Source organism: Plutella xylostella, chromosome 18, assembly GCF_932276165.1.
Source record: "Plutella xylostella chromosome 18, ilPluXylo3.1, whole genome shotgun sequence".
Taxonomy (NCBI): Eukaryota; Metazoa; Arthropoda; class Insecta; order Lepidoptera; family Plutellidae; genus Plutella; species Plutella xylostella.
Window position 1 is genome coordinate 4,810,613 of NC_063998.1, and position 19,495 is coordinate 4,830,107.

The window sequence follows — 19,495 nt, forward strand, 5'->3', positions numbered from 1 at the left end:
CGATATCAATGAAGGGGAAGCGAGACGGAAGCCTTCTTTTGTTTCATTGCCCTCTTAGCAATGATGCTAAGAGTCAGGATTTTAATACAGTTGTAGTTACTTTGCTCGTACACGATGGGGAAGCTATAGATATACATGCAACACTCTTAACAAGTGCTACAATCAAAAGTGTTTGATATAATACAAGTACGGCGAGTATGGCTGCTAACAATTATTCTGTTTTTGAAATATTAAAAAGAAACCTGCAAAATTGGAAATGTCATTGGAAGAGTTGGTAAATTCAATTATATTCACTGGATTGAGCCAGGCACGTCAGTGTGGATGAGCTATCTCAAATCTGCGGTCAGCACACCCACAATATTAATGTGCAATTTACCACTTCCATTTAACATTTTGGACCTCAACACTATGCGTAGGGCATTAATGAATGTGGAAACTTGTATCATTAAGCCAACCCGCACTTAATGAAAACCTAATACCGCGTTAAATGTTATTAACCATTCAATATTTGCATGATTTTGTTTGTATAAAACTATTACATTTTACGTTTACCTAGTATCTGATATTTTACCAGTATCAGTGTACTCGTTTTTTGTGCAGCCTTAGCCAATAAATGTTTTCACCTCAACTTAAAATTCCAAAGACGATTGAACTGTCGTTCGCAGAAGATTATTTTAAAATTGCAAATTGGGAATACACTCACAGCATAACACCTAGCATAATAGAAAACGATTGGGTAGACCAGGGGGCTTATTCTGAACGCCATCGAACGTGTCAATCACGGAGGTTTTCGAATAGCAAAACCGATTATCGGGGATATTAAGTCAGTTATTGTTATCGACAGGCCGCCCGTTGGACCGTGAAGTAGATTAGGGACATCATAATATGCCATATTTCTAACGTCAGCTGCAAACTTCGCACACACGCCTTTTGAGCCGTTTTTAACGCGCTTTTTATAAAGAAATAGCTTTGGGTCTTTGAGGTTAATTATTTGTGATAGTTTTAAATTTCATAGCGACCAAAATGTCAGTTTGAACCAAAACCAGGTAGATAGTAATACCTACCTGGTTATTTAGAACCAGCGTTTCGTATTTTGCATATTCGCAATATTTTAGGGCTTCAGCTGTATGCACTAAATCATTGTTAAATATTGTTTTTTTATCTTTTTGTGTATCAGCTGCATCTACGTTAATAGTTTTATGATGTAGGTATATCAATGTATAAATTTATTGCTAGAATTGTAGTTTAGAAACCAAAATTAGGCTTCAACTCAGTCAATGCAAAAGCCTTTTAAAAAGCGAAATCCAGTAGTGGAGCACTAGTAACAATGATTGAAAAATCATAGTTACAAACGCTTTTTAAGTGCTGTCAATTCAATTTAAGTATCCTGATTATCTAGATGATGCATGGACATTGGTAAAAATATACACTTCTCCTTACATCAATAATGTTTGATCATCATACTTTTTTACGTTTGGGACAACAACTATGTCGGTTAACATTTATTAGTTTTACAATATATTTATTATGATAATGTGCAGGTGTGCTTATGCTGCACACCTAAAACCTGGCTGCACTAATTTCCACCCCATTTCATTCCATTTCCTCAAGAGCACGAGATTTTATGTTACTCGAATCGATCATTATCGATTTATGAAAATAATTGATTGGTTTATACCAAGACTCTAAATCCAGGACCGGCATATCTAATGAGAGGCAGATACACGATATTATACGATCATTAATTCACCTGAGCCCTTTTACATTACACTATTAGAAATATTTACTAAGCCAAACTTTGCGCTTTGATGCTGAGTTTTGACCAGTTTTAATTCGTAACTCTAAATTTTGTCACAATGCTCGTATTATGTCCAGTTTTGAAAGATTTTACTTGCACTGGCTATTTAAGCCACATTTTCTTTACTGCTACTAGTATAACACCAATATAATGGGGAACTGTATACGCTTTTATAATAAATTATCAAATGAAGCAATAAACCTTACTGAGCAAAAATTTAAGAATTATGTTAAAGCTACATTATGTAGCAAAGCTTACTATAGTATAAATGATTATTTAAACGACAAAAACGCGTGGTCTTGTCCACCTCAGCTAAGGCTATTGAAAAAATGAAATGGATATAGGTACTTAAGTAAAATTGTAGGTACTAGATATAAGTAAAAATTGTAATAGATTATAAGGAAAAAGTTGAAAAGATGCTCGAGGAGTTTCTTTCGCCATTTCTTTCCTTCTCAATGACGGGGCCTTTGTGAAATGGTGGTAGATGACTATCGACAAATAATTGTAAAATTTTACGTCGATTAAACCATTTGAATTTGAATTTGATTTGAGTCCATTTCCTGGGCCGCTCTCTAAAAAGTATTTACCAAAACAATGAGAAAACTTTTGCCTCTGCCAACAAAGAACTATCACAAAACATATTTCAGACTAACATCTAAGAAACATTCACTCGAGACTTTCCAAGTTGAATCGCAGTCAAATGTCCAGGCTTTAGTGCCGCAACAAACAAAAACGACTCTACTCGTGCTGTTCAGAAAGAAAAAGGCCACTCAGGCGGCCAGGGAGGAAAGGTGAAAAAGGAGGAAACATACAATAAGCGAAAGAGGCGTGCCTTGCGGACCTTGAAGTCAGGCAACCTCCTTTAACCACATGCTTCAGACCTTATGTTTATATAGGTACACTTTTATATGGTACTTTTAATTATAACACGGGAAAAATTGAGGCCTGGCTGATTGACCCTGATGGTACATAAAATAACTACAGGTTTGATAGTTTATCGAAAACTATTAAAGTTTACGTTTTCTCTCATACAAAGTGGCGCCTCTAGCGGAAACTATGATTAAACTTTTGACAGATAATGTATGCAGATCCCAAAAGGAAACCTAAACTTTTTTGGTTTTCAAAAATTGCAAAACCTGTATTAGACGGTCTGAATATACCAGTCACGATGTTGCTACAAAAAATATATATTAATAACTCTTTTGAACCGATTTGTGTTTAAATATAGGTAATATATTGATTGAATGTACCTATACAGGCTTCAACAATGAATTAGGATTGATTTTTGTTTCCATGACTTTATAGATGGGCTATGTAATCTTCGGCTGGACATAACGTAAGCAGCGCTACAACACTGATCTCATTGACCTATTTCAATTTAGTATTATGTGTACTCGTATCATACAATACATACCTTTGTTCACAGTTAGTTCGCCCGCGTCCAACTTGTATTTGTTAACCCTCATAGAATATAGCGTCTTAAATATTTGTCTTCGCAAATATCGCTTACATTTCCTCTAGGGGTGTGACTAAAACACACGTATGCTATAGTTTAGTCACGTATATGCAATAGGGGTGTCCCATTTCACATTTCTCAAAACCATTGCGATTGTCCATTGTATTCTCACGAGACAAAGGGTTGAGGACACTTGAAGGAGTACGTACCTTCGTCAAACTGCTTTTTGGAAACTTGCGGTTCAGGTATTTGTGTCGGATCGGCCCATAGGCGCTTTGTATCGTATTTGTTTTGTTAAAACTAAAATAGGTTGACCGAGTTATGATACCTGCCTGAAATACCTGACTATCCTATTTATTATGTTAAATTGTGTCCATAATTACGCATAACATAACCGTAACATCTTTATTGTTGAGTTTTCAACTTTAACTGTTATGACGATAGCTGCTAGGGTTGTATTTTGACCGTATGAAGACAACGGTAGATCATCATCAGCATAATAACCCGTCACGTCCCCACTTCTGCGGCACGGTTATCCTTCCAATGAAGGAAGGGTTTAGGCCTAGTACACCACGCTGGCCTAGTGCGGGTTTGTGGACGGTAGATTCTTGTTATAAATATACCTAGAATATTGTTAAACAATAGTAGAGCCCGCATCTTGCAGTAAACAAGATAGATATCTCTCCAATCGCTATATACTACTATTACGAGATTTACCAGTATTACAAAGTTGTCAAAATTAAAATGAATGTGTTTATTTCCCCGAGCCTATAATAAATTAATTAACCGAGCACAGTGTCGCGTAAGATAATATTTTTAAATTTCACCTCACTATTATTTTACAATGAATAATCGCTACAGTTAATCTTGATAAATCGACGCTACCACCTACGTGTATATTCAATTTTGAAAAGAATAATAAATTTTCGCTAAATGAAGGTTTCAAAGTAGGTTATAATTTATTAATATTGAATCGTAGTTGTAGTAATAAATTTTTCACGTAATTTAATAACTGTTGTACATTTTCTAGTTATGAATTGGTGCAGACGATTGATATATATCTATACCTAATTTAAAGCTTATTAAATATTTTTATATTATAGAGCTCCGATATTTACGATACATTTTGTGAGTCATGATGATGGGTCATAGAATCAATTCTTTTTTTATCGCGTTTTAAACTTTTTAGCTTTATTAACAAAAATAAGCCTTTGCCTTAATGAAAAAGCAACGATATAAAATTAATTAAATACGAGTACATCAGTACTTGTCTGCGAGGCCACTGATTGGTCGTGTAGTCTCCACTCTGCATGTCCAATTATTCCAATTAATAATTATTGTAATTCCACTGGTTATAAAATTATCACTGATCGCTAAATGGTAGTTTGTTTATGTGCTTCTCGTTATTAAATTTCGCATTGTAAATTGTTTGACTGAGGCCCGTTGTATTGTACAAATTGAAATTATTGTTTCGAAAGATGAAATTTATTACTTTAGCAGGGGTAAATAGTTTATACACTTGTTTAACCCTAGAGTAGTCGCGCCTTTTTTTGTGACGCGAGTGCTCGCGTGGCGGCATTTTGCCGCCCATATTAAAATGTATTTTTTGGACACTTAATAATTACGAAAACTTATAAATGTATAAAATTTGAATAAAATGTATCATATGGTATTAGAAAAAGTAATATTTATAGTTTTTATATTATAATTGTTCATTATATGAGCTATCGTTCATGCTTTGGGAAAAATTCTGATCTTTTAGGTATAAATTTGTCGTAAGCCACACAAAATCAACAAATCTCAAAATTATTTAAAAAAATTTACGTTATCGTCATCTACAGCATTTATTTCAGCAACACAGTCCTGAAACATGAACACATAGTGTTCGTTGCGCAGTAACTTTCTTCATGTATTGCACCCTTTTTTGACCTGCCATTTTTCTTATATGGATATTGTTATAGGCATGACCCTCTCTTCTTTAGGGTGTTTTTTGTTGGTCCGGTGGTACAAAACGGGAGATTTGTACCACCGAACCAATAAAAAATATTTATGTACTATCCATATGTAAGATTTTATTGTTATATGTGGTGTAGTTATGGGCAGAGCTATTTTTTCCAGGTAAATTCATCGTAAAATTAACTCGTTAGTAAATTAACAAAGTTATATCGTAATCAAATGTAAACTGAAATAGATACATATCTACATTATATTTACATTAATATTACCAAAAAAACACTGAAAAATCAACAATATTTCATAGCCATTGTAAAAAAAATAACTTTTATTTTACTGACGCGAGTGCTCGCGCTGTGAGCGTTTTGCCGCCCCGTGCGACACACTCTCTTCAATTCTCTCTTCCTGCTGTAACCTGTGCACTGAATTTCTCCAAATTTACGTAACATGTAGGAGAAGACCGAAACGGCAGCTACATAGGCGCTGGATCTTGAGGAGTGCATAGTTCACAAAATAATAAAGATTCTTTGCTGAGGGCGGCAAAATGCTCATAGCGCGAGCACTCTAGGGTTAATTTAATTAAAATAAATATCAGTGTCAATAAATAAACAGTATTCGAAGCCTGCACACGGCTGATGAGTAGTTGTCACTGATGATGGAGTTGATAACAAATTAATGTGACAAGTTTTGCAAAAGTGGCATACTAAGTGCCAATTTCTCCATAGTCGGTTAGAGCATAACCAGGTATTAGACGTTGACTTTTGACACATCTGTCAAGAATTTTATATGGAGATGACGTATAATTGATTAAGCAATCCCTGGTCGGTTAGATAACCGATTATGAAGAAATTGGGGCTAAGCCAAAAGAGAATGATTATTTAATGAGATTGGCCACATAAGTGGTCACTCTAAATAACGAAAATTAACAAAAAAAATTAGATTTTCCATAGAAACTTGGTTACGTGAGTTAATTAACTGCACGGTTAGGTCTGTCAGTTTAGTCAGTTAATTGACTTCAGCGACCATTCTACGATGTTTTATTACAGAATCACTTAGCAGCACTCAGCAGTCCAATCTTTTACACACGAATTACAATGCATCAAGTTCCATTCGGTTGTCCCTGAGACATCTTAAAAGTACTTCTGAACAATAATGGAATAAGTTTAATTAGTTCTGCGTAGTCTTAATTAACATTTTGGTCTAGTGCCGTAGGTTATAGCCTAGGCTAGACTTCTCTTAGCTCCAACCAATTTAAGCTCCGTACCTTGTAGATACTTGTATTGTTAAGATCACGGTAATGGTTTAGGTTAAATTTTGTTTTCTATTTGTAGTTGTAGTGTTCTTATATCCGCTTCCACCACCACCACTACTGCACTAGTGATGCAGCTGTAACGCTGTAAGTTACACATTTAGTCATGCAACATATTTAAGTATTTATGTTAGTTTTAATGTTTGCCTAAAATATTGTCATCCTCAATTTTATTAATAAAAAAAATATAAAAACGCAAATACTATTCCCACACATGCGAAACATTTAGCTCTAACGCTGGATTCCCGCAGATCCTTACAACTGGCGATAAAAAGGTAAACAGGCGCAAAAACCTGCATGCAGACTTCCCGATCAATACGAAGTATGTGGAGGGTTACTCTATACTGGCGAAAAACGAACGAACGAGAGCTATCGTGCATCGGCACTTCGAATACAACGACATAGAGACGTGGCTCACGCAGCGGCGCTCCTAAATCTTGTTTTTCGTCATATAAAGTGACCCTATGGAGTTCCTTTATTCGGATGCGCCACGTCCCTCCAACACGTAATTTGATCCCTGCAGTGGGTTGTCGTTTTGTTTTCGCACTCAAGCCTTACACGTTTTGTTGTCGATCGTAATTCTAGAATCGGGTCGTTTGCTGCCGGCATTGACGCCACTTGTCAAAACACGCCAAATGGAAATGCGAGCATTGATTCCTTTGTCTTCCACTTGTAGTTTGATCACAACGGATTATACTTGTGAAAAAAGTAAGACGGGAAATCTATGAAATATGTTTTCAAATGGATTTCATATTTTATCATAAGTGAATAGCGGACAGTCAGCTGCACCTTTGGGTACAATTACAACCTTTGGAAATATAGTATTGAGTTTAACCATTATGTAAGAATGATAAATCTTTAGTGTTTTCATGAGCACGTATGAAATCTATGAGTTTATAATACAATACTCAATTTACTTTATAGCAAATTAATTATTGCGTTATTAAAAAATACATACTAAAAAAATGGGATCATCAAAAAAATATCATAGCACACTTATAAAATGAAATTTTGCAACCTCTGTATTTAAAATATCGGTGCACTAATTTATTCACAGTGCAGAGGCTAACTATTTTATTGGTTGTTTACAGTGTAGTATTTGCATACTTTGAAAATAAACAACATTTGATAAACATCAATTTGAAAATAGTAATTTCCTATATTCTCCAAAAAACAAATAAGTCCTCTATACAAAAACGCACAATGGGCAAAAAAAACTTTCGTTTGAATACACATATAAAAACTGACACAAAAACTGTATTAAAACGAGCCAATAGTTAGTTTATTGTTATGGTAGCGTGATCTCTGCCCAATTTACGTTAGTTTGGGGGAACAAAGGTAGAAAAAAGAATGACAATAAAGTAATATAATTTGGGTTCGACATTACCTATTTGTGTCGGGGGACAGCCCTAATTTAATGAACTATGGGATTCATTCGACTATTATATCGATTGAGACGTGACATGATGTAGTTAGGGTTGCAATGCATGTGCATTTGCAATTTATGCCTGGGCCCTTAGTAGATAGGTTACGTACCTAAACAATTAATGTAACCAAACTGTCCTCTTTTTTGTAAACTTATTACTAAAAGTCCTGATATTCCTGAAAATCCGACAACTTAAACAGTTTTCAATCGTATCGCGCCGGATCTGACAAGTTATTAAATTGTTACCAAGAAGGCTTGTCCAGGCAGCGGGGCGAGCCCGCGGCGCCACCTGGCAAAGGCACTTTCTAATTAATTCTCGAAAACCCCCAAATATTAACTTTACTTTACTGACGTTAATACGGAAAATATAGGCGACCTATATGTATGTATACTCACTTGTAATATTTGTACAATAAAGAGTTCAATAATAATAATGTCCTCCTAGCCGAATTTTCGACCACGGCGGCCAATCTCAACTGAGATCAGCCATCTACGCAGGAGTAGATTATAGTGCCCAAGTGTGTGCGCAGTACACAGGAGCACTCTCTGTTCCATCACTCTCATAGCCCAATGGGACGGATTGACCGACACGACTGGAGAGAGCTAGGCGCAGGACCGACTGCTTTACATGCCCATCCAACAGCATGGATCGTTTCACTGTTTCAGACATCAGGTGATCAGCCTTCTATGTCCTAACCAAACTCAGAACCACAATTTAGAAACACAAATTGATGGTCCCACCCGGGAATCGAACCCGGGACCTCTGGGTCATGAAGCGAAGCTTCTACCACTAGACCACAGAGGCAGTTGTAGTTCCAAATCTCATGATTATGAATTTAGCTAATAGTGTATTGTACTAAAAACATAGGAAATAAGCTGGGGCTTCTTTTGTTTTACCAACTTATTTCAGCACACTGTGATTTGTTAGAGGTATATGAATTTTCAGGATGGTTATAGTAGACACCTGAAAAAATATAATACGCGTACGGATCGGATCGGAAACCACGCGTGCCTATACCTTCATATCGTAAGGTTAATTTACGATACAACCGTAAACCGGGAATCGTTAATCGTAAAATTTCCTTTTACAATGTCATTAGGGAAATTGGGAGTCGTTCGTTTATATTAAAGGTTCGCCTTAAAGCTTTTGCTATCGTCGAATTAAAATCGGTAATCCTCTGGTTTGTTTTATGGTAGCCTTATCTCATAATTTATATCGGTAATCGTTAAAGTTTAATGCTTTGTATGACTTGAATGCACGGTATGACGATTTATTGATTTTCTACTACTTTAAATGTTTTGGTAATCGTAGTGTTTTCTTTTCATGGCGATATTGATACGTAGGAAATAATTACAAATGATAATTAATTACAATAATTATTATGGCATATTAGTTACTTTGAATAAGCAAAAAAACATAATATCAGTAATATATCTGAAATACATAATATATATTATGTATTATGCATGGATATTATTACGATTATTTAAATAGTCTTGATAGAAATTTTCAAGAATAATTTTGTACAAATAATCAATTTGCTAGCTCTCCTATAAGAAGCTTGCATACTTTTAATTACAAGTTGGACTTGTGAAAAGAAAGTCGAGTCGGTAATTTCAGCAATTAAAGCCATTAAGCTTGTACGTTTCGTTCAATACGGTTCAAATTACAGTTTATGGGGACCAAATGCTTATTATGTATCGTAAAACAATTCATCCATGTTTCTTTACTCACCGTTTACGTATATGGAGGTAGGTCAACTAATTCATATGAGAAGCCAGGTATTGAACAAACGTTTTGTCACGCAAAGGAAGTTAGTTATTTTTCTTTTGTGTTTGGGGATATTAGTGGAAGCAAGTAGGCTCGAAGCGAGTAGATTTGTGCCTGCTAAAGTTCTATAAGTACTCCATATCTACGGATTAGAGATTAGGAAAATTATTATTTCTGTTAAATGTGTGGTTTCTTCGTCTGTAACTGTTCTTATGTTCTATTGAATATGACTTGCTTGACTGACTTGTTCCCTTGATGGGATGGGCAGAGAGCGTCCACAGTGACTCTATTGAATATACATTCTATAAAACTCTGAACAAAGTGTCCCTTCACATAATGTCACAAGTATTGAATACCTACGATTTTAGAACCGGGCGCTTGAGCTATCGAGCTGGTATGCCCTCGAAGAAAGTCCTACACTGCCGTTGACTTGACAAGATGTCAATCATCCTAATATAATTTACCGAATTCGATTCTAATTGGATCGCCCCGGGAATTCACGGATTTGCCGTGATTAAGAGGCTATTGAACATAATTATGAAACCATAATTGATATCAATCAAACTCAACTATCGAGAGGTCATTGAGAAGTCCTATCCAAATCGAGATCAGCCTATTGTACATTATTAATGATTATCTTCGATATCATCGTAGCTAGGATAATACAGAATACTTACCTGAAAAAATACTTAACATCCAATATACCATAATAATAATAATATAGCCGTGCCCAGCATTGGGGACGTGATGGGTCGTGATGAATAATAAAAATATAGTATAAACCTAAAATCTTACTATATCCCGCCCATATGCCAAACTGTGTTCCTTCTATTCACAATCAACCGAGAGCGTTTATGTATGCAGATATTTGAGACGCCAATAAATCAAACATATTAATACCATGACAGTTTCTCATCAAGAAATTGACGGAGGCCGTAAAAACCTACATACCTAAGTTCCAAAGGTACCAACATTGCTACAAACTGACGGACGATGGCTTGTTTTGTTTAGATAATCGAGTGGTACGCAGATAAACGTGGTTAGTACACTGGGTACACTCGCGCACGACAGGCAGTTATCCCGAGTTGTGAGTTGTGAGTGCCGTCGCCGCGGTGACAGCTGCAAGGCGGATGCACGCTACTTCCAATCTAATCACGGCCTGCCAACAATGCCTAGTGTTGCTAGAAAATGTGTGTTGGTTCATCTTTAGTTGATCCGGTAACTGAATTACAGTATCAAAATATCTTGTAAACTAGTTAAATTATCATAGAAATATTATTAGTACCTACCTGCCATAAAAAACAAAAACCTTATCTACTAAGTGCTTAATGAGAAGCTGAAGGCAACAAAATTGGTCTCTAGCAATAAAACTGCAATTATAATAATATTCATATCTACATATAGGTACATATTTATTACGCATAGGCCTAATACATCCTGATCATTGGCATATAATCAAATAATAATCCCAATTCGGAATATATAATCCGATTTCTGATGACTAAATTGGTAAGACGTGGGTTAGGAAAGTTTGTATCCATCTACCGAGGATCCATGAATATTTAATTATCCGTAATGGCTATATTTCTACAGCTTGGATAACGAATTTTACTGTATCGGTAGGTATAATACCTAGATACAATTTTACGATACGGTATTGGTTTATTTTATATTGATAATTTATATCTCACATTTTGTTACGAGTTGACTTGCTGAAAGTGGTTATGAACAGTACCTATAAAGTCGGTTTATTGTAACAAGATTTTAATTATGTAGCCATTTTACCACGAGTTACCGAAATTTCTCATTTCATTTTCGAGAGGAGGAAGAAAAACGGAAAAGTAAAACCGTAGTCAATTACAGGGCTTAAAAATATCTGTGGCATCCACTTCGTATTTAAATACGAATTCTCATCTCAATCCTTTAAACCGTTAGAATCAACTTAAGATTCATCCGCATTAAACCTTTCTAAATCGAGGGAAGATTTTTATATTTTTTACAAGCGTCTTAACCATTCCGGTAACCCTGAATAGTCGAGCGTTTTGTAAAATATTCTAATCCTCTTTTTTCACGGCTCGGACTCGAAAGGGAAGTCGGCATTCACCGTTAACAGTTTCATGATTAATGAGTGAAAACTCTTTGATGGCTTTTTAATTAGAGCTAGAAGGAGGGTCGGCGGCGGTGGCGCGGTCGCGGCGCGGCGGCGGCGTGGCGGAGCGTGGTCCGAGCGTCCCCGGCTGCCATATTTCATGCCGGGGGCGGCCACGAATTTGCAACGCTAATAAATTGCGGAGCACCTAGGCCTTATTGGCTCAACTCTTAATCGTTCTCAGATAATTCTTGCCCGGGAGTCGGGAAGCCGCTTTGTGTAACTCTCCGAAACGAAAAGTAATATGCTAAACGTATTCTTACCTTTGTTCGAAGCTCGACGTAAGAGCGTTTACTTATCGGTAACACAGGAATGGAATTTCTAACTTTGCATTACAAATTTATTTCCTTTAGCCCCTGGGCTCTCCTTTTGGATTATTCCCATTCTTCAGTGAAATGGCAATTAATATTCAGTTTGAACAGCCTGTTTGTTTGATTGTTTTTGTCGACCGACAATAAATCGAGTTCAGATTTAAAGGAACAAAGATATTAATAATAAAATAAGCAAATCTTATTACAAATCGAAAATCTGGCAGTGAGTATTTTAATTTAATTAAAATCCGTTATTCAAATTCGAATCGTGTGTTTTTTAGGGAAACGGGATATTAAAATTGCACCGTTCGCGAGCTGTAACAAACAAGTCTTTATCGGCGGTTGCTAGGCAACAGCGAGCATTTTGTGAAGTCACGAATTCCATGCGGGGGCGGTCTGCTCACCGAAAATATTCGTATTAGGGCCGTCGGCACGTCGCGCCATGACTCGCGGAAACTTCTCCAAACAAAACAACCACTCCGAGCAATTAGGACAAACAAAACATTTTTATGCGCGACTGTACAAGCAACTTTCCGATACTTATAGGTGCTTGACGCTGCGTCATCGCCGCTCATTTGAATAAGAAGATCATACAACAAATGCGTTCGCCGTTGCTGTTTGTTGACTTTTGAACTTTTAAAGGATTTGTGTATCAAAAACACTTTTTTATTATTTCGTTAAGGCGCCCTAAAAACGCATAATGACAGAATAAAAAAACAGCACACTTTGAGACAATATCTGCACATTACACTCACTTACAAGTTTTCCTGACGGACAAGGTTAAGCCCTGTGCGACCTGTGTTTCTCATTTTCGTCGGTTAAAAAGCTGAAAAGTGCTAAGCATAATTTGCGCATACATTTCCCGTGTCAGATTTGGTGCGGGAAGTATGGTGGAAGGGATAAATCTGCCAGGGCCGGACTCAGCTGGGCAGCAAGCTCGCGAGTGATAAACGGCATTATTAAGAAGGAAACTTTTAATTGCGAGCTAAACCTGAATTTGTGTTATAAGTATTACACAAACAAAACAACTTTATTGGTTTCGCAGCTTATACTTCCCTGTTTTTTCTATATTTTTTTAAGATTAAAGTTTCGACTAATTTGAGGGTGTTAGTTTATTTATATAACTGACGTGACTGAGTTTTTCTGCTGAAGCTAGGACGCTTTTTAGAAATAAGTCATAATGTTCGTAGTCGAGCTGGCCTCAGTAATCGTAACTGATCACTGAGGTTAAGCAACACATGGCACGGTCAGCCATTGGATGGGTGACCGATTTCAAGTGGTTGTTTTCTGGACGCTTTCGTGCTTATGTGGGGGCATTATTATTAGCTGTACCTACGGTTCTGCCCCGTAAGTCACGGATTATAAAAACTTCGATATAGCATAACATAACCCACTTGTAAAAGCAAGACCAATGAATACAAAAAGTCACAACTACTCACAACCCACCGTAATTCCCTGGGTACTTTTTGCAACTTGTCCGGGGCAAGTTCTGGCACTAAACCGTGTTGCGAAGCTCACAATTAAACTCACATTAAACGAGACAAACACTGGACTGCAGCTGGAGCCGGCGATTTGCTTAAACCCGTAGCAAAATGTTTTCCTTTCCGAACTCACACAAAACAATTTCTCACAGACAAGCTCTGTCCATTCGGCATCCGGAGTAAGTTAAACTCCAAACAATAGTTAAGCTCACATAGAAACAAAGAAAGTTGCAGGACGGGGAGGGTAATGGGAGGTTGAAGGTCTGTTTTATTGTTATTTGGCGTTCAAGGAATTGTGGATGGAATGAAGACTTTAGCTGAATATTTCTGACATGTATATTCTACTGCTTTGCTATAAGCGGGTAACAATACAAGATATTTTATGCAATTTAGTCACTTACGCGCCTTGTCTCTTAGCTGTAGCCGCGTTCATGTCTTTAAATTTGAACGCAAGCCAAGCAGACTAGAGTGCTTATCGAGACCACATTTCTAGCTCCGCTTATATTTCCGTCAACAACAAAGGTCCCTCTTTAACAGCATCTAACATGTCCGGGACACAATGCGCCACAGATACCTCCCTGCCTCGGCCTGTTTGTGTTACAACTCAGGGGGGTCACTCTATATGAGGAAGAATGGGGATTGGAGCACGGCTGCGCGAGCCACGACTCTATCTCGTTGTTGTATTAAACGTTACGATTGCTGGACAGCTCTCGTTCGTTCGTTTTTCGACAGTATAGAGTAACCCTCCAGCATGTTTGTTGTCACCGCAGACCTACGATAACATGGGTTTAGTTAAACAGCACTGAAGCTCGATCAACACCAACTTCTGATATACGTTTGTAAGCTGCCCATTAGTAAATGTAACTTAGAAACAACTTGTAGCTAACAGCTGGAACGACAGATGTTATGTGTACGGACTACGGATATTATAATTGGAGTTTTCCAGATTATTTCCACTGTCTAATTAATATTATAGATCCAATAATACATTAATAATTATTATTATTTATCTACAACAATTCTATTAATAGCTGTTTACATGTAATAAGCAGTAGGTAGGTTATTGGAGTGTATGTTTCCGACGATTTAATTATTACACATAAATCTATTTCAAAGTTTTGAGACATCAAAAAAGAGAAACTTGAATTTTCTTTCAGAGCTACAAGAGCAATAATTTCCCCAGACACATTTAAAGTGGCCCGGAACTGAAAGCGAGAATACGTCCGAACTTAGCAGACCCCTGAATTCACTTTTTACATTAGGGCTAGTACACACTCGTGTATGTTAGTTACGCTCCTTGCCCGGCGGTAAAGCCTCGGTATACCGGAGTATACGTGGTTCAGGGGCCACGTGATTTATTTGCGGGTATGAGGCGTGAAGCAAATGAACTGCTCGCTTTCTGAGAAATACGAGGAGCCAGCGCGGTAACTTGTGTAGAGGTGTCTTAACTCCTAACATAGATCGAGAAGGGGAAATTAACCAATTTTTACACTTCACAAAGTTATCTAGCAGTTCCGTGGGAAAACTCGTATTGAAGATTGATGACTCTGTTGGTATTTCCAACCAGCAAGCACTTGAGCTAACTGTTACATTGTTTACAATGACACGCTGGTTAGGGACCTGTTGACAATGAGTAGTGGGACCATTTGTCTAATTTGGCTAGAGGATGACTCGGTGCGTACCCGAAATTAATCTGACAAATGGTGGCAAAACCTCAATCTGTTATTCGCAAGCAGTTTGTCACCGAATGCATTAACAAAACGCATTAGGGTTGCGGCGGCGGGCCTGTAGCCGCTCCTTGGCTTGCGGTGAAGAAGCTGCGCCCAAATTCCTCGTCGCAACTGTCATTGCCGCCCGGCGATTACTCAAGCTGTTAAGTGCTACTTTCCGATTGTTTTTCTCTTTCTACTGTCTGAAACTGTAATTTATGCGACTTTACAGTTGCGCGTTGGCGTCGAAATTTGCAATCGGCGAGGATTCCGGAGCAAAACCGAAGGTTTATTTATGGGTAGGAGAGTTAACTTGTGAACTCAAAGTTCTGTGGGTGCACTGGTCCCCAACCTTTTTTGTTGGCAGTTGTTACCCACCGCGGCGACGGCAGGGGAATAAACTATTTCGATGTGTTATATATTTTCAGTTCTAAATCGTTGCTGTAAATTGTAAGATATAAATCGCCTTTAATCTTAGAAGTCTTAAAAGGAAAATTAGATTTAGCACTCAAAGGCAACTTTGTTTCAATCTTAGTGACATCAAAGGTTTGCACAGGCGAGGGCGAAAACTAGTCTATTATGAAGTTTGCTTTTAAAACGACAGCGGACTTTACACAATTACTTTATTCGTCAAGTCAACACGAGTCGCAGGAGGAGTGGAAGTTTAGAAAAATCAGTGTCGCAAATAGAATTGCCTGTACCTTTGTATCGGGTCCCTTGTTTAGCGAGTGTTTGTTTTCTATTTGACAGGCATCTGTTTTCTCTGAGAGGTAGAGGAGGCGCTCGGCAAACAGCCGTGGTGATTGCGCGAGGACGGCGGCGGCGGCGGCGGCCATCTCTAGGCCATGTTTGTTTAATCCTGAGCTTTGCCTTTGATTAGCTGCTCCGTCTCGTGATAAAAATGTCGGCACTTTAACGTCGAGATTGAGTTTAAAATACGCTCTTCTATTTGTGGCCTGTGATTGGTTGTATTAATTGTTTGAGAGCTTAGTTTGTTTTGTTCAGCTATAATTTTGTAAAGTTTGGTTGAAAGGAATTATACTTTATTTAACTTGCTTTAATATTTTACTAAATGTAAGCCGATATAGGCAAGTAATAATTACAGGAAAACCTTTATAAATGACGTAAAGAATATAATTTCTATATATATAATTTTATATCTATAATTCCTTAATCCTGAACCTTTAAAAGGTAAATAAGCGGTTTTATTTATTCCACTTGTTCGCTAAGGCGGTCCTTCTCAGTGAAGTGAGTTGGGCACTACTCTCTACTCCAGTCCTACTCTTTGATTAATGTTCGCGTGGACCGCGACCTGTGCCTCTTGGCCCGGGGGCGGCGTCCACGATGACTTATTCTACCTCTACTTACTTTAATGTTCTAGCAATCTACCTTCTACCTACTACTGTTTGAAACAAGTCAGCTACTAATTATTATATGATTGTGATGAATGTGCGTATGAATGGGTGATGATTTTTTTTAACACAACTATGGTGGTTTGTACTATAACATTATCAGGCATTTCAGATTCAATCAAATATTAATGATTTACAATCAATATTAATGTTTTTTTTTTATAAAATTTATTTTAGGCAAAAATATGATAAGACGTATGTATTATATCAGCTTAACTGATATAATACACATGTTTTGTTGTAAGTAGTATGTAAGTGTGACGATGATATTATTATATATATATATATATAAAATATTATTTTAGTTAAGTATATTGTAAGTATGTATGTATTAGGTTTATGTATTGTATATGTATGTAACTTATAGGTATATATTTATTATACATGTATTATATACAAGTAAGTGTATTCTAGTGTTTGTAGGTATTTTTACAAAATTATCTTTCCTCTCAGTCTTTCGCACTACCTATAACTTTCTCCACAACACCCAAGGTTAGCTGGAAGAGAATTCTGTTAGCATTAAGTTCGCCTATGTACATAATTTTATTATTGTGCAATAAAGTATTTAATAATAATAAGACGGTCATTAATATTTATTTTTACATAAGGACTACTTACACTAATTTGAAGCTAGGTCATACCTACTATTATGTACGATAGCCAAATTGCATGGTTATTGGCATGTATGTAGCTTGTAATTTATTTAATACTTATTCCACTAACTATAACTTACCTTAATAACTGAGTTGCTCCTTCATATTTTTACTACGGTTTTATATTAAGCATTAAGTAAATTTATTAACAAAAGAACTCTACAAATGTTGATGATGGCTAGTTACTAGTTTTTTCCTTAAAAAAATCATTTTGTATGAGATTAATGAATTGAAGTGCTCTTGCAACAATTTAATATTATTATTTTTTGTAAATATTTACTATTCAGCCACTATTCTCATAGATTTCTCGTTTGAAACGTTTGCATATTATCCGCCATTATGCATTGTTACCGGTGACATATTCTCATATCGATCGAGGCAATTTTATTTACTCTTTGACGTGATTGTAGCCGGTCACCGCCGGGTAATTTTACTGAATTTTTAATAATAATCGCGGATTTCCAATTGTACCTGTCGCCAGTGGGAGGGGGAAATTTGACAGTGAACGGGTCTTCTATTAAGGGCGGATTCGGCCAACGTCGAGTAACTATTTACTCACGAGTAGGGCATGCAATACCGGAACAATTTTCAATACCGGTATTGAGTTCCGGTATTACAACTCAATACCGGGATCCCGGTATTAATACCGGTATTAGACTTCCTACTAATAAATGGCATATACTGTGTTTAAAGGTCGTATACATCAAAATAAAACAAGAAAATGCAATCATATTCTGTATTTAGTTGTAAATTTTTACGAGAATTAAGTTTTAGAGTTTAAATTTTAAAATAAATTATTTTTTTACATCCGGTGCCGGTTTACGCATGGTCAACAGTAGATTTCTAGCAGCCGAAAACTGCATTAAACGGTTGGGAACAAGTGCGCTTTCACAGTATATAGGAACACAAGGCTAACTAAATCTTAATCGCTTTATTTATAGCCTAAAAAAGTCCGATTCCGGTATTACTTCAATACCGGTATTAACTTTCAATACCGGTATTGAAAAAAGCGGGAATTTTGTCCGGGATCCCGGTATTACGAATACCGGTATTGCGGTATTGCATGCCCTACTCACGAGTAAACTACCAGTTACTCGCGAGTAAGCAGATTTTGCATTCTACCAAACCTGAAAACAAGATAACTAGCTTATCCCAAGAATAAAATGTTATACCGCCAAAATTGACCGTGTAACGAGCTTATCCGAGAGTAATTTTGTAATGGCGGCAGCACATCAGCTGATTAGAAAACCGTCATAATGACATATAAACACATCTGTCAAAACATAAACAAAAGTACGTTAAAAGGCAAAGTCTCAGAATAACAACAGCGAATAAAATTTTAAAACATAAACAATTTCATACTTTTATAATCCATTCAAACTAAGTTGGCATGTCATTTCTATTGCATGCTTTGAAACGCAGCTATTTTTATTTTAGTTGCATTACAGTTTCGTTCCTCGTTCATTCAATTTAATCATGGTATAACTTGGTAGAATGCAAATGTACTTATCCTAGATATTTACTCGCGTATAATTTTAATTCCGGTATAGTTATTCTCGTGTAACGTGATGTTTGGACGAATTCACCCTGAGTACCTATGTAGAGTGATATTTTATTTATAAATAAACCAATCACCTACGTACCAACAGCAATCTGGATGAAATTCATGTTGGACGAACGCCTAAGAAACCGTTTTACTTAGTGAGTTTGTAATTGTTAATGAGTAAAAATATAAGATTCGCATTATGGTCAGTTACAAGGTTTTTAAATTATTTTCTGCACCAACTACTGTCACATTCTTGGATTGAGTATTTTTTATTATTTAATGCCTTTGCATACGTAGGAGGGGAATTTGAGGGCCTAGTGTTTCAACCCCCCAGTTAAGGCCTATTTACTTACTGCTGAGTAAAATCAACATGGCGGTTTGTATGTAAATGTGAGCACATCAAACTACATAACGGCTCCATGCGAGATGCTAGACTTGATCCACCCACCTCTCAGACGACAATTAAAACAATAAGGCCCTTACTGCGACGCGTGGAGGGGAGCTGACTACTCAGTGCTCGC

General features: G+C 36.8%; 1 protein-coding gene across 3 annotated transcripts in view; it reads left to right on the plus strand.

Moving 5' to 3' along the window:
* The window catches only part of LOC105391004 (semaphorin-2A), a 319,874-nt gene that overhangs the window by 223,908 nt on the left and 76,471 nt on the right, over positions 1 to 19,495 (plus strand). The gene's annotated exons all lie outside the window — the stretch shown is intronic.